The sequence below is a fragment of the Hippoglossus stenolepis genome, chromosome 10 (assembly GCF_022539355.2).
Source record: "Hippoglossus stenolepis isolate QCI-W04-F060 chromosome 10, HSTE1.2, whole genome shotgun sequence".
NCBI classification, from domain to species: Eukaryota; Metazoa; Chordata; class Actinopteri; order Pleuronectiformes; family Pleuronectidae; genus Hippoglossus; species Hippoglossus stenolepis.
The window spans coordinates 24,718,402-24,735,760 of NC_061492.1; the positions used below are offsets into that span (position 1 = coordinate 24,718,402).

The following is a 17,359-nucleotide window of genomic DNA, read 5'->3' on the forward strand; positions in this document are numbered from 1 at the left end:
ATTAGTTATGAAGAGAAACCAGAGTCAGCATGGCCCTCTGTTGGAGAGCAGCAGAGGAGCCTCTCGGTCACAGTCACCACCTTCACGGTAGGCCTCTCTTTGCTTTCCGCATGTCAGATCCCAGTATGCAACATTCCCAACCCGCCCCCATCTGCCAACCAAAATTATACACGCTTTATTACCTCCTGCCCTGACTACTGTGATTGGCTTTTAAGCCTGCCTAAGCAATACATCCCTGAACCACTTACATTCGCTCCAAAATGCTGACTCTGGTTTCTCACCAAGTCTCCCAGAAGGTCTTGAGTGAAAGCAAGTTTCCATTCTGACAAAGCTTCTAACTCAATTTGGAATCCAGTTCAAGCTCATTGTGACCCCGTGCATGGTCACGCTACTAAGCAGTGAGCCATCAGAGCGGTTTCACACACTTGTGTGTGCCAGGCCGTTACCTCACTTTCATTGAGCCAGTGTAGAATTCACTTTTGATACGCGACAATTGTTTGAGTGTTTGGTTTTCTACAAGGTAAGAACAGAGTGCACCGTTCCCAGCGGCACTGCAATGCTAGGTCGATGCGTGGAGAGAAAGGAGCAAGCTCCAAATTTCTGCCCTCATGCCAAAAATCTGCTTAATATGTAGTCCTCATATAGAGGACATATCAGATATTAAACTGATAAGAACAGATACTACACTTGATCTTAGCCAAAAGGCCGAGAAGCGATAAGCCCCAAGTGTTGGATGTCCACGCCAAGCTCTTGGCACAAATCTCACTTGTTGTGGTACCCTGTCGGAGGTGTGCATAACAATGGCTGCTGCTTATCACCTCCGCCCAAGCTCTCCTTTGTGGCGCTTGATTTCTGACCTAGACAGCTCTTTGACTTTTCACAATTTACAAGGCCCAGCCATACAGCAAAGCCTGCCAAAAATATATTCAACTCATGTTTGTTCCTCTCCACGGAAGTCTTTAGTAAAAGGCGAAAGACTTGTAGTTATGAAGAGAAACCAGAGTCAGCATGGCCCTCTGTTGAGAGCAGCAGAGGAGCCTCTCGGTCACAGTCACCACCTTCACGGTAGGCCTCTTCCTTTCCGCATGTCAGATCCCAGTATGCAACATTCCCAACCCGCCCCCATCTGCCAACCAAAATTATACACGTCTTTATTACCTCCTGCCCTGACTACTGTGATTGGCTTTAAGCCTGCTCAAGCAATACATCCCTGAACCACTTACATTCGCTCCAAAATGCTGACTCTGGTTTCTCACCAAGTCTCCCAGAAGGTCTTGAGTGAAAGCAAGTTTCATTCTTGACAAACGCTTCTAACTCAATTTTGAATCCAGTTCAAGCTCATTGTGACCCCGTGCATGGTCACGCCACTAAGCAGTGAGCCATCAGAGCGGTTTCACACACTTGTGTGTGCCAGGCCGTTACCTCACTTTCATTGAGCCAGTGTAGAATTCACTTTTGATACGCGACAATTGTTTGAGTGTTTGGTTTTCTACAAGGTAAGAACAGAGTGCAACCTTCTCAGCGGCACTGCAATGCTAGGTCGATGCGAGAAAGGAACAAGCTCCAAATTTCTGCCCTCATGCCAAAAATCTGCTTAATATGTAGTCCTCATATAGAGGACATATCAGATATTAAACTGATAAGAACAGATACTACACTTGATCTTAGCCAAAAGGCCGAGAAGCGATAAGCCCCAAGTGTTGGATGTCCACGCCAAGCTCTTGGCACAAATCTCACTTGTTGTGGTACCCCGTCAGAGGGTGTGCATAACAATGGCTGCTGCTTATCACCTCCGCCCAAGCTCTCTTTGTGGCGCTTGATTTTGACCTAGACAGCTCTTTGACTTTTCAACTTCATAAGGCTCAGCCATACAGCAAAGCCTGCCAAAATATATTCAACTCATGTTTGTTCTTCCACGGAAGTCTTTAGTAAAAGGCGAAAGACTTGTGCGTTATGAAGAGAAACCAGAGTCAGCATGGCCTCTGCTGGGAGAAGCAGAGGAGCCTCTGGGTCACAGTCACCACCTTCACGGTAGGCCTCTTCTGCTTTCCGCATGTCAGATCCCAGTATGCAACATTCCAACCCGCCCCCATCTGCCAACCAAAATTATACACGTCTTTATTACCTCCTGCCCTGACTACTGTGATTGGCTTTTAAGCCTGCTCAAGCAATACATCCCTGAACCACTTACATTCCCTCCAAAATGCTGACTCTGGTTTCTCACCAAGCTCCCAGAAGGTCTTGAGTGAAAGCAAGTTTCCATTCTTGACAAACGCTTCTAACTCAATTTGGAATCCAGTTCAAGCTCATTGTGACCTGGCATGGTCACGTCACAAAGCAGTGAGCCATCAGAGCGGTTTCACACACTTGTGTGTGCCAGGCCGTTACCTCTGTTTCAATTGAGCCAGTGTAGAATTCACTTTGATACGCGACAATTGTTTGAGTGTTTGGTTTTCTACAAGGTAAGAACAGAGTGCACCGTTCCCAGCGGCACTGCAATGCTAGGTCGATGCGTGGAGAGAAAGGAGCAAGCTCCAAATTTCTGCCCTCATGCCAAAAATCTGCTTAATATGTAGTCCTCATATAGAGGACATATCAGATATTAAACTGATAAGAACAGATACTACACTTGATCTTAGCCAAAAGGCCGAGAAGCGATAAGCCCAAGTGTTGGATGTCCACGCCAAGCTCTTGGCACAAATCTCACTTGTTGTGGACTCTTGTCGTAGGTGTGCATAACAATGGCTGCTGCTTATCACCTCCGCCTCCAAGCTCTCCTTTGTGGCTTGATTTCTGACCTAGACAGCTCTTTGACTTTTCACACTCCATAAGGCTCAGCCATACAGCAAAGCCTGCCAAAAATATATTCAACTCATGTTTGTTCCTCTCCACGAAGTCTTTAGTAAAAGGCGAAAGACTTGTGCAGCTATGAAGAGAAACCAGAGTCAGCATGGCCCTCTGTTGGAGAGCAGCAGAGGAGCCTCTCGGTCACAGTCACCACCTTCACGGTAGGCCTCTCTTTGCTTTCCGCATGTCAGATCCCAGTATGCAACATTCCCAACCCGCCCCATCTGCCAACCAAAATTATACACGTCTTTATTACCTCCTGCCCTGACTACTGTGATTGGCTTTTAAGCCTGCCTAAGCAATACATCCCTGAACCACTTACATCCGCTCCAAAATGCTGACTCTGGTTTCTCACCAAGTCTCCCAGAAGGTCTTGAGAAAGCAGTTTCCATTCTTGACAAACGCTTAACTCAATTTGAATCCAGTTCAAGCTCATTGTGACCCCGTGCATGGCCTACTCACGCAGTGAGCCATCAGAGCGGTTTCACACACTTGTGTGTGCCAGGCCGTTACCTCACTTTCATTGAGCCAGTGTAGAATTCACTTTTGATACGCGACAATTGTTTGAGTGTTTGGTTTTCTACAAGGTAAGAACAGAGTGCACCGTTCCCAGCGGCACTGCAATGCTAGGTCGATGCGTGGAGAAAGGAGCAAGCTCCAAATTTCTGCCCTCATGCCAAAAATCTGCTTAATATGTAGTCCTCATATAGAGGACATATCAGATATTAAACTGATAAGAACAGATACTACACTTGATCTTAGCCAAAAGGCCGAGAAGCGATAAGCCCCAAGTGTTGGATGTCCACGCCAAGCTCTTGGCACAAATCTCACTTGTTGTGGTACCCTGCCTGTAGGTGTGCATAACAATGGCTGCTGCTTATCACCTCCGCCCAAGCTCTCCTTTGTGGCGCTTGATTTCTGACCTAGACAGCTCTTTGACTTTTCACAATCTCATAAGGCTCAGCCATACAGCAAAGCCTGCCAAAAATATATTCAACTCATGTTTGTTCCTTTCCACGGAAGTCTTTAGTAAAAGGCTAAAGACTTGTGCGTTATGAAGAGAAACCAGAGTCAGCATGGCCCTCTGTTGGAGAGCAGCAGAGGAGCTCTCGGTCACAGTCACCACCTTCACGGTAGGCCTTTTGCTTTCCGCATGTCAGATCCCAGTATGCAACATTCCCAACCCGGCCCCCATCTGCCAACCAAAATTATACACGTCCTTATTACCTCCTGCCCTGACTACTGTGATTGGCTTTATGCCTGCCTAAGCAATACATCCCTGAACCACTTACATTCGCTCCAAAATGCTGACTCTGGTTTCCACCAAGTCTCCCAGAAGGTCTTGAGTGCAAGTGCCCATTCTTGACAAACGCTTCTAACTCAATTTGGAATCCAGTTCAAGCTCATTGTGACCCCTGCATGGTCACGCCACTAAGCAGTGAGCCATCAGAGCGGTTTCACACACTTGTGTGTGCCAGGCCGTTACCTCACTTTCATTGAGCCAGTGTAGAATTCACTTTTGATACGCGACAATTGTTTGAGTGTTTGGTTTTCACAAGGTAAGAACAGAGTGCACCGCTCCCAGCGGCACTGCAATGCTAGGTCGATGCGTGGAGAGAAAGGAGCAAGCTCCAAATTTCTGCCCTCATGCCAAAAATCTGCTTAATATGTAGTCCTCATATAGAGGACATATCAGATATTAAACTGATAAGAACAGATACTACACTTGATCTTAGCCAAAAGGCCGAGAAGCGATAAGCCCCAAGTGTTGGATGTCCACGCCAAGCTCTTGGCACAAATCTCACTTGTTGTGGTACCCCGTCGTAGGTGTGCATAACAATGGCTGCTGCTTATCACCTCCGCCCAAGCTCTCCTTGTGGCGCTTGATTTCTGACCTAGACAGCTCTTTGACTTTTCACACCTCATAAGGCTCAGCCATACAGCAAAGCCTGCCAAAAATATATTCAACTCATGTTTGTTCCTTCCACGGAAGTCTTTAGTAAAAGGCGAAAGATCTAGCAGCAGTGAAGAGAAACCAGAGTCAGCATGGCCCTCTGTTGGAGAGCAGCAGAGGAGCCTCTCGGTCACAGTCACCACCTTCACGGTAGGCCTCTTTGCTTTCCGCATGTCAGATCCCAGTATGCAACATTCCCAACCCGCCCCCATCTGCCAACCAAAATTATACACGTCTTTATTACCTCCTGCCCTGACTACTGTGATTGGCTTTTAAGCCTGCCTAAGCAATACATCCCTGAACCACTTACATTCGCTCCAAAATGCTGACTCTGGTTTCTCACCAAGTCTCCCAGAAGGTCTTGAGTGAAAGCAAGTTTCCATTCTTGACAAACGCTTCTAACTCAATTTGAATCCAGTTCAAGCTCATTGTGACCCTGCATGGTCACGCCACAAAGCAGTGAGCCATCAGAGAGTTGTCACACTTGTGTGTGCCAGGCCGCACTCAGCTTCATTGAGCCAGTGTAGAATTCACTTTGATACGCGACAATTGTTTGAGTGTTTGGTTTTCTACAAGGTAAGAACAGAGTGCACTGCTCCCAGCGGCACTGAACGCTAGGTCGATGTCGTGGAGAGAAAGGAGCAAGCTCCAAATTTCTGCCCTCATGCCAAAAATCTGCTTAATATGTAGTCCTCATATAGAGGACATATCAGATATTAAACTGATAAGAACAGATACTACACTTGATCTTAGCCAAAAGGCCGAGAAGCGATAAGCCCCAAGTGTTGATGTCCACGCCAATCTCTTGGCACAAATCTCACTTGTTGTGGTACCCTGCTCGGAGGTGTGCATAACAATGGCTGCTGCTTATCACCTCCGCCTAAGCTCTCCTTTGTGGCGCTTGATTTCTGACCTAGACAGCTCTTTGACTTTTCACAATTTCATAAGGTCAGCCATACAGCAAAGCCTGCCAAAATATATAATCCATGTTTGTTCCTCTCCACGGAAGTCTTTAGTAAAAGGCGAAAGACTTGTGCTATGAAGAGAAACCAGAGTCAGCATGGCCCTCTGTTGAGAGCAGCAGAGGAGCCTCTGTCACAGTCACCACCTTCACGGTAGGCCTCTCTTTGCTTTCCGCATGTCAGATCCCAGTATGCAACATTCCCAACCCGCCCCATCTGCCAACCAAAATTATACACGCCTTTATTACCTCCTGCCCTGACTACTGTGATTGGCTTTTAAGCCTGCCTAAGCAATACATCCCTGAACCACTTACATTCGCTCCAAAAATGCTGACTCTGGTTTCTCACCAAGTCTCCCAGAAGGTCTTGAGGAAAGCAAGTTTCCATTCTTGACAAACGCTTCTAACTCAATTTGAATCCAGTTCAAGCTCATTGTGACCCCGTGCATGGTCACGCCACTAAGCAGTGAGCCATCAGAGCGGTCACACTTGTGTGTGCCAGGCCGTTACCTCAGTTTCATTGAGCCAGTGTAGAATTCACTTTGATACGCGACAATTGTTTGAGTGTTTGGTTTTCTACAAGGTAAGAACAGAGTGCACCGCTCCCAGCGGCACTGCAATGCTAGGTCGATGCGTGGAGAGAAAGGAGCAAGCTCCAAATTGCTGCCCTCATGCCAAAATCTGCTTAATATGTAGTCCTCATATAGAGGACATATCAGATATTAAACTGATAAGAACAGATACTACACTTGATCTTAGCCAAAAGGCCGAGAAGCGATAAGCCCCAAGTGTTGATGTCCACGCCAAGCTCTTGGCACAAATCTCACTTGTTGTGGTACCCCGTCTGTAGGTGTGCATAACAATGGCTGCTGCTTATCACCTCCGCCCAAGCTCTCCTTTGTGGCGCTTGATTTCTGACCTAGACAGCTCTTTGACTTTTCACACTTACATAAGGCTCAGCCATACAGCAAAGCCTGCCAAAATATATTCAACTCATGTTTGTTCTTCCACGGAAGTCTTTAGTAAAAGGCGAAAGACTTGTGCGTTATGAAGAGAAACCAGAGTCAGCATGGCTCTCTGTTGAGAGCAGCAGAGGAGCCCTCGGTCACAGTCACCACCTTCACGGTAGGCTCTCTTGCTTTCCGCATGTCAGATCCCAGTATGCAACATTCCTAACCCGCCCCATCTGCCAACCAAAATTATACACGTCTTTATTACCTCCTGCCCTGACTACTGTGATTGGCTTTTAAGCCTGCCTAAGCAATACATCCCTGAACCACTTACATTCGCTCCAAAATGCTGACTCTGGTTTCTCACCAAGTCTCCCAGAAGGTCTTGAGTGAAAGCAAGTTTCCATTCTTGACAAACGCTTCTAACTCCATTTGGAATCCAGTTCAAGCTCATTGTGACCCTGCATGGTCACGTCACTAAGCAGTGAGCCATCAGGAGCGGTTTCACACACTTGTGTGTGCCAGGTCGTTACCTCACTTTCATTGAGCCAGTGTAGAATTCACTTTGATACGCGACAATTGTTTGAGTGTTTGGTTTTCTACAAGGTAAGAACAGAGTGCACCGTTCCCAGCGGCACTGCAATGCTAGGTCGATGCGTGGAGAGAAAGGAGCAAGCTCCAAATTTCTGCCCTCATGCCAAAAATCTGTTAATATGTAGTCCTCATATAGAGGACATATCAGATATTAAACTGATAAGAACAGATACTACACTTGATCTTAGCCAAAAGGCCGAGAAGCGATAAGCCCCAAGTGTTGATGTCCACGCCAAGCTCTTGGCACAAATCTCACTTGTTGTGGTACCTGCTCGAGGTGTGCATAACAATGGCTGCTGCTTATCACCTCCGCCCAAGCTCTCCTTTGTGGCGCTTGATTTCTGACCTAGACAGCTCTTTGACTTTTCACAATTTCATAAGGCTCAGCCATACAGCAAAGCCTGCAAAAATATATATTCAACCCATGTTTGTTCCTCTCCACGGAAGTCTTTAGTAAAAGGCGAAAGACTTGTGCGTAGAAGAGAAACCAGAGTCAGCATGGCCCTCTGTTGGAGAGCAGCAGAGGAGCCTCTCGGTCACAGTCACCACCTTCACGGTAGGCCTCTTTTGCTTTCCGCATGTCAGATCCCAGTATGCAACATTCCCAACCCGCCCCCATCTGCCAACCAAAATTATACACGTCTTTATTACCTCCTGCCCTGACTACTGTGATTGGTTTTAAGCCTGCCTAAGCAATACATCCCTGAACCACTTACATCCGCTCCAAAATGCTGACTCTGGTTTCTCACCAAGTCTCCCAGAAGGTCTTGAGTGAAAGCAAGTTTCCATTCTTGACAAACGCTTCTAACTCAATTTGAATCCAGTTCAAGCTCATTGTGACCCCTGCATGGTCACGCCACAAAGCAGTGAGCCATCAGAGCGGCTTCACACTTGTGTGTGCCAGGCCGTTACCTCACTTTCATTGAGCCAGTGTAGAATTCACTTTGATACGCGACAATTGTTTGAGTGTTTGGTTTTCTACAAGGTAAGAACAGAGTGCACCGCTCCCAGCGGCACTGCAATGCTAGGTCGATGGCGGAGAGAAAGGAGCAAGCTCCAAATTTCTGCCCTCATGCCAAAATCTGCTTAATATGTAGTCCTCATATAGAGGACATATCAGATATTAAACTGATAAGAACAGATACTACACTTGATCTTAGCCAAAAGGCCGAGAAGCGATAAGCCCCAAGTGTTGATGTCCACGCCAAGCTCTTGGCACAAATCTCACTTGTTGTGGTACTTGTAGAGGTGCATATACAATGGCTGCTGCTTATCACCTCCGCCCAAGCTCTCCTTTGTGGCGCTTGATTTCTGACCTAGACAGCTCTTTGACTTTTCACACTTCATAAGGCTCAGCCATACAGCAAAGCCTGCCAAAAATATATTCAACTCATGTTTGTTCCTCTCCACGGAAGTCTTTAGTAAAAGGCGAAAGACTTGTGCGTTATGAAGAGAAACCAGAGTCAGCATGGCCCTCTGTTGGAGAGCAGCAGAGGAGCCTCTCGGTCACAGTCACCACCTTCACGGTAGGCCTCTTGCTTTCCGCATGTCAGATCCCAGTATGCAACATTCCCAACCCGCCCCATCTGCCAACCAAAATTATACACGGCTTTATTACCTCCTGCCCTGACTACTGTGATTGGCTTTTAAGCCTGCCTAAGCAATACATCCCTGAACCACTTACATTCGCTTCTCCAAAATGCTGACTCTGGTTTCTCACCAAGTCTCCCAGAAGGTCTTGAGGAAAGCAAGTTTCCATTCTTGACAAACGCTTCTAACTCAATTTGGAATCCAGTTCAAGCTCATTGTGACCCCTGCATGGTCACGCCACTAAGCAGTGAGCCATCAGAGCGGTTTCACACACTTGTGTGTGCCAGGCCGTTACCTCAGTTTCATTGAGCCAGTGTAGAATTCACTTTTGATACGCGACAATTGTTTGAGTGTTTGGTTTTCTACAAGGTAAGAACAGAGTGCACCGCTCCCAGCGGCACTGCAATGCTAGGTCGATGCGTGGAGAGAAAGGAGCAAGCTCCAAATTTCTGCCCTCATGCCAAAATCTGCTTAATATGTAGTCCTCATATAGAGGACATATCAGATATTAAACTGATAAGAACAGATACTACACTTGATCTGCCAAAAGGCCGAGAAGCGATAAGCCCCAAGTGTGGATGTCCACGCCAAGCTCTTGGCACAAATCTCACTTGTTGTGGTACCCCGTCTGGTAGGTGTGCATAACAATGGCTGCTGCTTATCACCTCCGCCCAAGCTCTCTTTGTGGCGCTTGATTTCTGACCTAGACAGCTCTTTGACTTTTCACATTTCATAAGGCTCAGCCATACAGCAAAGCCTGCCAAAATATATTCAACTCATGTTTGTTCCTCCACGGAAGTCTTTAGTAAAAGGCGAAAGACTTATGCAGAGAAGAGAAACCAGAGTCAGCATGGCCCTCTGTTGGAGAGCAGCAGAGGAGCCTCTCGGTCACAGTCACCACCTTCACGGTAGGCCTCTTTGCTTTCCGCATGTCAGATCCCAGTATGCAACATTCTAACCCGCCCCCATCTGCCAACCAAAATTATACACGCTTTTATTACCTCCTGCCCTGACTACTGTGATTGGCTTTAAGCCTGCCTAAGCAATACATCCCTGAACCACTTACATCTGCTCCAAAATGCTGACTCTGGTTTCTCACCAAGTCTCCCAGAAGGTCTTGAGTGAAAGCAAGTTTCCATTCTGACAAACGCTTCTAACTCAATTTGGAATCCAGTTCAAGCTCATTGTGACTCCGCATGGTCACGCCACTAAGCAGTGAGCCATCAGAGCGGTTTCACACACTTGTGTGTGCCAGGCCGTTACCTCACTTTCATTGAGCCAGTGTAGAATTCACTTTTGATACGCGACAATTGTTTGAGTGTTTGGTTTTCTACAAGGTAAGAACAGAGTGCACTGTCCCAGCGGCACTGCAATGCTAGGTCGATGCGTGGAGAAAAGGAGCAAGCTCCAAATTTCTGCCCTCATGCCAAAAATCTGCTTAATATGTAGTCCCTATATAGAGGACATATCAGATATTAAACTGATAAGAACAGATACTACACTTGATCTTAGCCAAAAGGCCGAGAAGCGATAAGCCCCAAGTGTTGGATGTCCACGCCAAGCTCTTGGCACAAATCTCACTTGTTGTGGTACCCCGTTCGTAGGTGTGCATAACAATGGCTGCTGCTTATCACCTCCGCCCAAGCTCTCCTTTGTGGCGCTTTGATTTCTGACCTAGACAGCTCTTTGACTTTTCACAATTCCATAAGGCTCAGCCATACAGCAAAGCCTGCCAAAAATATATTCAACTCATGTTTGTTCCTTCCACGGAAGTCTTTAGTAAAAGGCGAAAGACTCGGAGCATGAAGAGAAACCAGAGTCAGCATGGCTCTCTGTGGGAGAGCAGCAGAGGAGCCTCTCGGTCACAGTCACCACCTTCACGGTAGGCCTCTTTGCTTTCCGCATGTCAGATCCCAGTATGCAACATTCCCAACCCGCCCCCATCTGCCAACCAAAATTATACACGCCTTTATTACCTCCTGCCCTGACTACTGTGATTGGCTTTTAAGCCTGCCTAAGCAATACATCCCTGAACCACTTATATTCGCTCCAAAATGCTGACTCTGGTTTCTCACCAAGTCTCCCAGAAGGTCTTGAGTGAAAGCAAGTTTCCATTCTTGACAAACGCTTCTAACTCAATTTGGAATCCAGTTCAAGCTCGCAGACCCCGTGCATGGTCACGCCACTAAGCAGTGAGCCATCAGAGCGGTTTCACACACTTGTGTGTGCCAGTCACATCCTCAGTTTCATTGAGCCAGAGTAATTCACTTTTGATACGCGACAATTGTTTGAGTGTTTGGTTTTCTACAAGGTAAGAACAGAGTGCACCGCTCCCAGCGGCACTGCAATGCTAGGTCGATGCGTGGAGAGAAAGGAGCAAGCTCCAAATTTCTGCCCCTCATGCCAAAATCTGCTTAATATGTAGTCCCCATATAGAGGACATATCAGATATTAAACTGATAAGAACAGATACTACACTTGATCTTAGCCAAAAGGCCGAGAAGCGATAAGCCCCAAGTGTTGGATGTCCACGCCAAGCTCTTGGCACAAATCTCACTTGTTGTGGTACCCGTCGTAGGTGTGGCATAACAATGGCTGCTGCTATCACCTCCGCCCAAGCTCTCCTTTGTGGCGCTTGATTTCTGACCTAGACAGCTCTTTGACTTTTCACACTCTCATAAGGCTCAGCCATACAGCAAAGCCTGCCAAAATATATTCAACTCATGTTTGTTCCTCTCCACGGAAGTCTTTAGTAAAAGGCAAAGACTCAGGCGTATGAAGAGAAACCAGAGTCAGCATGGCCCTCTGTTGAGAGCAGCAGAGGAGCCTCTCGGTCACAGTCACCACCTTCACGGTAGGCCCTCTTTGCTTTCCGCATGTCAGATCCCAGTATGCAACATTCCCAACCCGCCCCATCTGCCAACCAAAATATACACGCTTTATTACCTCCTGCCCTGACTACTGTGATTGGCTTTAAGCCTGCCTAAAATACATCCCTGAACCACTTACATTCGCCTCCAAAATGCTGACTCTGGTTTCTCACCAAGTCTCCCAGAAGGTCTTGAGGAAAGCAAGTTTCCATTCTGACAAACGCTTCTAACTCAATTTGGAATCCAGTTCAAGCTCATTGTGACCCTGCATGGTCACGCCACTAAGCAGTGAGCCATCAGAGCGGTTTCACACACTTGTGTGTGCCGGCCGTTACCTCACTTTCATTGAGCCAGTGTAGAATTCACTTTGATACGCGACAATTGTTTGAGTGTTTGGTTTTCAAGGTAAGAACAGAGTGCACCGCCCCAGCGGCACTGCAATGCTAGGTCGACGTGAGAGAAAGGAGCAAGCTCCAAATTTCTGCCCTCATGCCAAAAATCTGCTTAATATGTAGTCCTCATATAGAGGACATATCAGATATTAAACTGATAAGAACAGATACTACACTTGATCTTAGCCAAAAGGCCGAGAAGCGATAAGCCCCAAGTGTTGATGTCCACGCTAGCTCTTGGCACAAATCTCACTTGTTGTGGTACCCCGCTCGTAGGTGTGCATAACAATGGCTGCTGCTTATCACCTCCGCCCAAGCCTCCTTTGTGGCGCTTGATTTCTGACCTAGACAGCTCTTTGACTTTTCACAATCTCATAAGGCTCAGCCATACAGCAAAGCCTGCCAAAATATATTCAACTCATGTTTGTTCCTCTCCACGGAAGTCTTTAGTAAAAGGCGAAAGACTTGTGCGTTATGAAGAGAAACCAGAGTCAGCATGGCCCTCTGTTGGAGAGCAGCAGAGGAGCCTCTCGGTCACAGTCACCACCTTCACGGTAGGCCTCTCTTTGCTTTCCGCATGTCAGATCCCAGTATGCAACATTCCCAACCCGCCCCATCTGCCAACCAAAATTATACACGCCTTTATTACCTCCTGCCCTGACTACTGTGATTGGCTTTAAGCCTGCCTAAGCAATACATCCCTGAACCACTTACATTCGCCTCCAAAATGCTGACTCTGGTTTCTCACCAAGTCTCCCAGAAGGTCTTGAGGAAAGCAAGTTTCCATTCTTGACAAACGCTTCTAACTCAATTTGAATCCAGTTCAAGCTCATTGTGACCCCTGCATGGTCACGCCACTAAGCAGTGAGCCATCAGAGCGGTTTCACACTTGTGTGTGCCAGGTCGTTACCTCAGTTTCATTGAGCCAGTGTAGAATTCACTTTGATACGCGACAATTGTTTGAGTGTTTGGTTTTCTACAAGGTAAGAACAGAGTGCACTGCTCCCAGCGGCACTGCAATGCTAGGTCGATGTGGAGAGAAAGGAGCAAGCTCCAAATTGCCCTCATGCCAAAAATCTGCTTAATATGTAGTCCTCATATAGAGGACATATCAGATATTAAACTGATAAGAACAGATACTACACTTGATCTTAGCCAAAAGGCCGAGAAGCGATAAGCCCCAAGTGTTGGATGTCCACGCAAGCTCTGGCACAAATCTCACTTGTTGTGGTACCCCGCTCGTAGAGGTGTGTGGATAACAATGGCTGCTGCTTATCACCTCCGCCCAAGCTCTCCTTTGTGGCGCTTGATTTCTGACCAGACAGCTCTTTGACTTTTCACACTTCATAAGGCTCAGCCATACAGCAAAGCCTGCCAAAATATATTCAACTCATGTTTGTTCCTCTCCACGGAAGTCTTTAGTAAAAGGCGAAAGACTTGTGCGTTAGGAAGAGAAACCAGAGTCAGCATGGCCCTCTGTTGGAGAGCAGCAGAGGAGCCCTGGTCACAGTCACCACCTTCACGGTAGGCCTCTTTGCTTTCCGCATGTCAGATCCCAGTATGCAACATTCTAACCCGCCCCATCTGCCAACCAAAATTATACACGCCTTTATTACCTCCTGCCCTGACTACTGTGATTGGCTTAAGCCTGCCTAAGCAATACATCCCTGAACCACTTACATTCGCTCCAAAATGTGACTCTGGTTTCTCACCAAGTCTCCCAGAAGGTCTTGAGTGAAAGCAAGTTTCCATTCTTGGACAAACGCTTCTAACTCAATTTGGAATCCAGTTCAAGCTCATTGTGACCCTGCATGGTCACGCCACTAAGCAGTGAGCCATCAGAGCGGTTTCACACTTGTGTGTGCCAGGTCTTACCTCACTTTCATTGAGCCAGTGTAGAATTCTACTTTGATACGCGACAATTGTTTGAGTGTTTGGTTTTCACAAGGTAAGAACAGAGTGCACCGCTCCCAGCGGCACTGCAATGCTAGGTCGATGCGTGGAGAGAAAGGAGCAAGCTCCAAATTTCTGCCCTCATGCCAAAATCTGCTTAATATGTAGTCCTCATATAGAGGACATATCAGATATTAAACTGATAAGAACAGATACTACACTTGATCTTAGCCAAAAGGCCGAGAAGCGATAAGCCCCAAGTGTTGGATGTCCACGCCAAGCCTTGGCACAAATCTCACTTGTTGTGGTACCCCGTCGGAGGTGTGCATAACAATGGCTGCTGCTTATCACCTCCGCCCAAGCTCTCCTTTGTGGCGCTTGATTTTGACCTAGACAGCTCTTGACTTTTCACAATTTATAAGGCTCAGCCACAGCAAAGCCTGCCAAAAATATATTCAACTCATGTTTGTTCCTTCCCCACGGAAGTCTTTAGTAAAAGGCGAAAGACTTAGCGTTATGAAGAGAAACCAGAGTCAGCATGGCCTCTGTTGAGAGCAGCAGAGGAGCCTCTCGTCACAGTCACCACCTTCACGGTAGGCCTCTCTTTGCTTCCGCATGTCAGATCCCAGTATGCAACATTCCCAACCCGCCCATCTCACAACCAAAATTATACACGTCTTTATTACCTCCTGCCCTGACTACTGTGATTGGTTTAAGCCTGCCTAAGCAATACATCCCTGAACCACTTACATTCGCTTCCAAAATGCTGACTCTGGTTTCTCACCAAGTCTCCTAGAAGGTCTTGAGTGAAAGCAAGTTTCATTCTTGACAAACGCTTCTAACTCAATTTGGAATCCAGTTCAAGCTCATTGTGACCCCGCATGGTCACGCCACTAAGCAGTGAGCCATCAGAGCGGTTTCACACACTTGTGTGTGCCAGGTCGATACCTCAGTTTCATTGAGCCAGTGTAGAATTCACTTTTGATACGCGAAATTGTTTGAGTGTTTGGTTTTCTACAAGGTAAGAACAGAGTGCACCGCTCCCAGCGGCACTGCAATGCTAGGTCGATGCGTGAGAGAAAGGAGCAAGCTCCAAATTACTGCCCCTCATGCCAAAAAATCTGCTTAATATGTAGTCCTCATATAGAGGACATATCAGATATTAAACTGATAAGAACAGATACTACACTTGATCTTAGCCAAAAGGCCGAGAAGCGATAAGCCCCAAGTGTTGATGTCCACGCCAAGCTCTTGGCACAAATCTCACTTGTTGTGGTACCTGCTCAGGTGTGCATAACAATGGCTGCTGCTTATCACCTCCGCCCAAGCTCTCCTTTGTGGCGCTTTGATTTCTGACCTAGACAGCTCTTTGACTTTTCACAATCTACAAGGCTCAGCCATACAGCAAAGCCTGCCAAAAATATATTCAACTCATGTTTGTTCCTTTCCACGGAAGTCTTTAGTAAAAGGCCAAAGACTTGTGCTAAGAGAAGAGAAACCAGAGTCAGCATGGCCTCTGTTGGAGAGCAGCAGAGGAGCCTCTCGTCACAGTCACCACCTTCACGGTAGGCCTCTCTTGCTTTCCGCATGTCAGATCCCAGTATGCAACATTCCCAACCCGCCCCATCTGCCAACCAAAATTATACACGTCTTTATTACCTCCTGCCCTGACTACTGTGATTGGTTTAAGCCTGCCTAAGCAATACATCCTGAACCACTTACATTCGCTCCAAAATGCTGACTCTGGTTTCTCACCAAGTCTCCCAGAAGGTCTTGAGGAAAGCAAGTTTCCATTCTTGACAAACGCTTCTAACTCAATTTGAATCCAGTTCAAGCTCATTGTGACCCTGCATGGTCACGCCACTAAGCAGTGAGCCATCAGAGCGGTTTCACACACTTGTGTGTGCCAGGCCGTTACCTCAGTTTCATTGAGCCAGTGTAGAATTCACTTTTGATACGACAATTGTTTGAGTGTTTGGTTTTCTACAAGGTAAGAACAGAGTGCACTGCTCCCAGCGGCACTGCAATGCTAGGTCGATGGTAGAGAAAGGAGCAAGCTCCAAATTTCTGCCCTCATGCCAAAATCTGCTTAATATGTAGTCCTCATATAGAGGACATATCAGATATTAAACTGATAAGAACAGATACTACACTTGATCTTAGCCAAAAGGCCGAGTAGCGATAAGCCCCAAGTGTTGATGTCCACGCCAAAAGCTCTTGGCACAAATCTCACTTGTTGTGGTACCCTGTCGGAGGTGTGCATAACAATGGCTGCTGCTTATCACCTCCGCCCAAGCCTCCTTTGTGGCGCTTGATTTCTGACCTAGACAGCTCTTTGACTTTTCACACTCTCATAAGGCTCAGCCATACAGCAAAGCCTGCCAAAAATATATTCAACTCATGTTTGTTCCTCTCCACGGAAGTCTTTAGTAAAAGGCGAAAGACTTGTGCGTTATGAAGAGAAACCAGAGTCAGCATGGCCCTCTGTTGGAGAGCAGCAGAGGAGCCTCTCGGTCACAGTCACCACCTTCACGGTAGGCCTCTCTTGCTTTCCGATGTCAGATCCCAGTATGCAACATTCCAACCCGCCCCATCTGCCAACCAAAATTATACACGTCTTTATTACCTCCTGCCCTGACTACTGTGATTGGCTTTAAGCCTGCCACAATACATCCTGAACCACTTACATTCGCCTCCAAATGCTGACTTGGTTTCTCACCAAGTCTCCCAGAAGGTCTTGAGTGAAAGCAAGTTTCCATTCTTGACAAACGCTTCTAACTCAATTTGGAATCCAGTTCAAGCTCATTAGACTCCCGTGCATGGTCACGCCTAAGCAGTGAGCCATCAGAGCGGTTTCACACACTTTGTGTGCCAGGCCTACCTCAGTTTCATTGAGCCAGTGTAGAATTCACTTTTGATACGCGACAATTGTTTGAGTGTTTGGTTTTCTACAAGGTAAGAACAGAGTGCACCGTTCCCAGCGGCACTGCAATGCTAGGTCGATGCGTGAGAGAAAGGAGCAAGCTCCAAATTTCTGCCCTCATGCCAAAAATCTGCTTAATATGTAGTCCTCATATAGAGGACATATCAGATATTAAACTGATAAGAACAGATACTACACTTGATCTTAGCCAAAAGGCCGAGAAGCGATAAGCCCCAAGTGTTGGATGTCCACGCCAAGCTCTTGGCACAAATCTCACTTGTTGTGGTACCCCGTCTCGTAGGTGTGCATAACAATGGCTGCTGCTTATCACCTCCGCCCAAGCTCTCCTTTGTGGCGCTTGATTTCTGACCTAGACAGCTCTTTG

General features: G+C 47.0%; 33 non-coding genes and 2 pseudogenes across 33 annotated transcripts; all 35 read right to left on the reverse strand.

The window, feature by feature from the left end:
• Positions 1 to 526: 526 nt before the first annotated feature.
• LOC124854254 lies at positions 527 to 717 on the reverse strand. The gene has a single exon (XR_007034498.1). It is a non-coding gene; the product is annotated as a U2 spliceosomal RNA (small nuclear RNA).
• A 177-nt stretch (positions 718 to 894) lies between these two features.
• On the reverse strand, positions 895 to 1,006 carry LOC124853389. The gene has a single exon (XR_007033732.1). It is a non-coding gene; the product is annotated as a U5 spliceosomal RNA (small nuclear RNA).
• Positions 1,007 to 1,502: 496 nt separating this feature from the next.
• Positions 1,503 to 1,688, reverse strand: LOC124852740. The gene has a single exon (XR_007033163.1). It is a non-coding gene; the product is annotated as a U2 spliceosomal RNA (small nuclear RNA).
• Positions 1,689 to 1,863: 175 nt separating this feature from the next.
• Positions 1,864 to 1,973, reverse strand: LOC124853689. Its single transcript, XR_007034028.1, has one exon. It is a non-coding gene; the product is annotated as a U5 spliceosomal RNA (small nuclear RNA).
• A 495-nt stretch (positions 1,974 to 2,468) lies between these two features.
• On the reverse strand, positions 2,469 to 2,659 carry LOC124854265. The gene has a single exon (XR_007034509.1). It is a non-coding gene; the product is annotated as a U2 spliceosomal RNA (small nuclear RNA).
• A 176-nt stretch (positions 2,660 to 2,835) lies between these two features.
• On the reverse strand, positions 2,836 to 2,948 carry LOC124853613. The gene has a single exon (XR_007033953.1). It is a non-coding gene; the product is annotated as a U5 spliceosomal RNA (small nuclear RNA).
• Positions 2,949 to 3,440: 492 nt separating this feature from the next.
• Positions 3,441 to 3,629, reverse strand: LOC124853765. Its single transcript, XR_007034104.1, has one exon. It is a non-coding gene; the product is annotated as a U2 spliceosomal RNA (small nuclear RNA).
• A 179-nt stretch (positions 3,630 to 3,808) lies between these two features.
• On the reverse strand, positions 3,809 to 3,921 carry LOC124853337. The gene has a single exon (XR_007033680.1). It is a non-coding gene; the product is annotated as a U5 spliceosomal RNA (small nuclear RNA).
• Positions 3,922 to 4,412: 491 nt separating this feature from the next.
• LOC124854388 lies at positions 4,413 to 4,603 on the reverse strand. The gene has a single exon (XR_007034632.1). It is a non-coding gene; the product is annotated as a U2 spliceosomal RNA (small nuclear RNA).
• Positions 4,604 to 4,779: 176 nt separating this feature from the next.
• Positions 4,780 to 4,891, reverse strand: LOC124853902. Its single transcript, XR_007034226.1, has one exon. It is a non-coding gene; the product is annotated as a U5 spliceosomal RNA (small nuclear RNA).
• Positions 4,892 to 5,383: 492 nt separating this feature from the next.
• LOC124854327 lies at positions 5,384 to 5,574 on the reverse strand. Its single transcript, XR_007034571.1, has one exon. It is a non-coding gene; the product is annotated as a U2 spliceosomal RNA (small nuclear RNA).
• Positions 5,575 to 5,751: 177 nt separating this feature from the next.
• On the reverse strand, positions 5,752 to 5,859 carry LOC124853678 (annotated as a pseudogene).
• A 492-nt stretch (positions 5,860 to 6,351) lies between these two features.
• LOC124854151 lies at positions 6,352 to 6,541 on the reverse strand. Its single transcript, XR_007034399.1, has one exon. It is a non-coding gene; the product is annotated as a U2 spliceosomal RNA (small nuclear RNA).
• Positions 6,542 to 6,719: 178 nt separating this feature from the next.
• LOC124853690 lies at positions 6,720 to 6,829 on the reverse strand. The gene has a single exon (XR_007034029.1). It is a non-coding gene; the product is annotated as a U5 spliceosomal RNA (small nuclear RNA).
• A 495-nt stretch (positions 6,830 to 7,324) lies between these two features.
• LOC124853708 lies at positions 7,325 to 7,514 on the reverse strand. The gene has a single exon (XR_007034047.1). It is a non-coding gene; the product is annotated as a U2 spliceosomal RNA (small nuclear RNA).
• Positions 7,515 to 7,686: 172 nt separating this feature from the next.
• LOC124853439 lies at positions 7,687 to 7,802 on the reverse strand. The gene has a single exon (XR_007033782.1). It is a non-coding gene; the product is annotated as a U5 spliceosomal RNA (small nuclear RNA).
• Positions 7,803 to 8,297: 495 nt separating this feature from the next.
• Positions 8,298 to 8,486, reverse strand: LOC124854319. The gene has a single exon (XR_007034563.1). It is a non-coding gene; the product is annotated as a U2 spliceosomal RNA (small nuclear RNA).
• A 173-nt stretch (positions 8,487 to 8,659) lies between these two features.
• LOC124853161 lies at positions 8,660 to 8,772 on the reverse strand. The gene has a single exon (XR_007033504.1). It is a non-coding gene; the product is annotated as a U5 spliceosomal RNA (small nuclear RNA).
• Positions 8,773 to 9,271: 499 nt separating this feature from the next.
• LOC124854369 lies at positions 9,272 to 9,459 on the reverse strand. The gene has a single exon (XR_007034613.1). It is a non-coding gene; the product is annotated as a U2 spliceosomal RNA (small nuclear RNA).
• A 177-nt stretch (positions 9,460 to 9,636) lies between these two features.
• LOC124853842 lies at positions 9,637 to 9,744 on the reverse strand (annotated as a pseudogene).
• Positions 9,745 to 10,239: 495 nt separating this feature from the next.
• Positions 10,240 to 10,428, reverse strand: LOC124854282. Its single transcript, XR_007034526.1, has one exon. It is a non-coding gene; the product is annotated as a U2 spliceosomal RNA (small nuclear RNA).
• A 180-nt stretch (positions 10,429 to 10,608) lies between these two features.
• On the reverse strand, positions 10,609 to 10,718 carry LOC124853884. Its single transcript, XR_007034212.1, has one exon. It is a non-coding gene; the product is annotated as a U5 spliceosomal RNA (small nuclear RNA).
• A 495-nt stretch (positions 10,719 to 11,213) lies between these two features.
• LOC124853832 lies at positions 11,214 to 11,404 on the reverse strand. The gene has a single exon (XR_007034168.1). It is a non-coding gene; the product is annotated as a U2 spliceosomal RNA (small nuclear RNA).
• Positions 11,405 to 11,581: 177 nt separating this feature from the next.
• LOC124853796 lies at positions 11,582 to 11,691 on the reverse strand. Its single transcript, XR_007034135.1, has one exon. It is a non-coding gene; the product is annotated as a U5 spliceosomal RNA (small nuclear RNA).
• Positions 11,692 to 12,177: 486 nt separating this feature from the next.
• Positions 12,178 to 12,364, reverse strand: LOC124854308. Its single transcript, XR_007034552.1, has one exon. It is a non-coding gene; the product is annotated as a U2 spliceosomal RNA (small nuclear RNA).
• A 176-nt stretch (positions 12,365 to 12,540) lies between these two features.
• LOC124853281 lies at positions 12,541 to 12,652 on the reverse strand. The gene has a single exon (XR_007033624.1). It is a non-coding gene; the product is annotated as a U5 spliceosomal RNA (small nuclear RNA).
• Positions 12,653 to 13,147: 495 nt separating this feature from the next.
• On the reverse strand, positions 13,148 to 13,333 carry LOC124854372. The gene has a single exon (XR_007034616.1). It is a non-coding gene; the product is annotated as a U2 spliceosomal RNA (small nuclear RNA).
• Positions 13,334 to 13,512: 179 nt separating this feature from the next.
• On the reverse strand, positions 13,513 to 13,624 carry LOC124853425. Its single transcript, XR_007033768.1, has one exon. It is a non-coding gene; the product is annotated as a U5 spliceosomal RNA (small nuclear RNA).
• A 488-nt stretch (positions 13,625 to 14,112) lies between these two features.
• Positions 14,113 to 14,302, reverse strand: LOC124854090. Its single transcript, XR_007034339.1, has one exon. It is a non-coding gene; the product is annotated as a U2 spliceosomal RNA (small nuclear RNA).
• Positions 14,303 to 14,471: 169 nt separating this feature from the next.
• Positions 14,472 to 14,587, reverse strand: LOC124853653. The gene has a single exon (XR_007033993.1). It is a non-coding gene; the product is annotated as a U5 spliceosomal RNA (small nuclear RNA).
• A 491-nt stretch (positions 14,588 to 15,078) lies between these two features.
• On the reverse strand, positions 15,079 to 15,270 carry LOC124854169. The gene has a single exon (XR_007034417.1). It is a non-coding gene; the product is annotated as a U2 spliceosomal RNA (small nuclear RNA).
• Positions 15,271 to 15,445: 175 nt separating this feature from the next.
• On the reverse strand, positions 15,446 to 15,558 carry LOC124853593. Its single transcript, XR_007033933.1, has one exon. It is a non-coding gene; the product is annotated as a U5 spliceosomal RNA (small nuclear RNA).
• Positions 15,559 to 16,047: 489 nt separating this feature from the next.
• Positions 16,048 to 16,234, reverse strand: LOC124852823. Its single transcript, XR_007033245.1, has one exon. It is a non-coding gene; the product is annotated as a U2 spliceosomal RNA (small nuclear RNA).
• Positions 16,235 to 16,412: 178 nt separating this feature from the next.
• Positions 16,413 to 16,525, reverse strand: LOC124853162. Its single transcript, XR_007033505.1, has one exon. It is a non-coding gene; the product is annotated as a U5 spliceosomal RNA (small nuclear RNA).
• A 487-nt stretch (positions 16,526 to 17,012) lies between these two features.
• LOC124853586 lies at positions 17,013 to 17,202 on the reverse strand. The gene has a single exon (XR_007033926.1). It is a non-coding gene; the product is annotated as a U2 spliceosomal RNA (small nuclear RNA).
• Between the last annotated feature and the right edge of the window lie 157 nt (positions 17,203 to 17,359).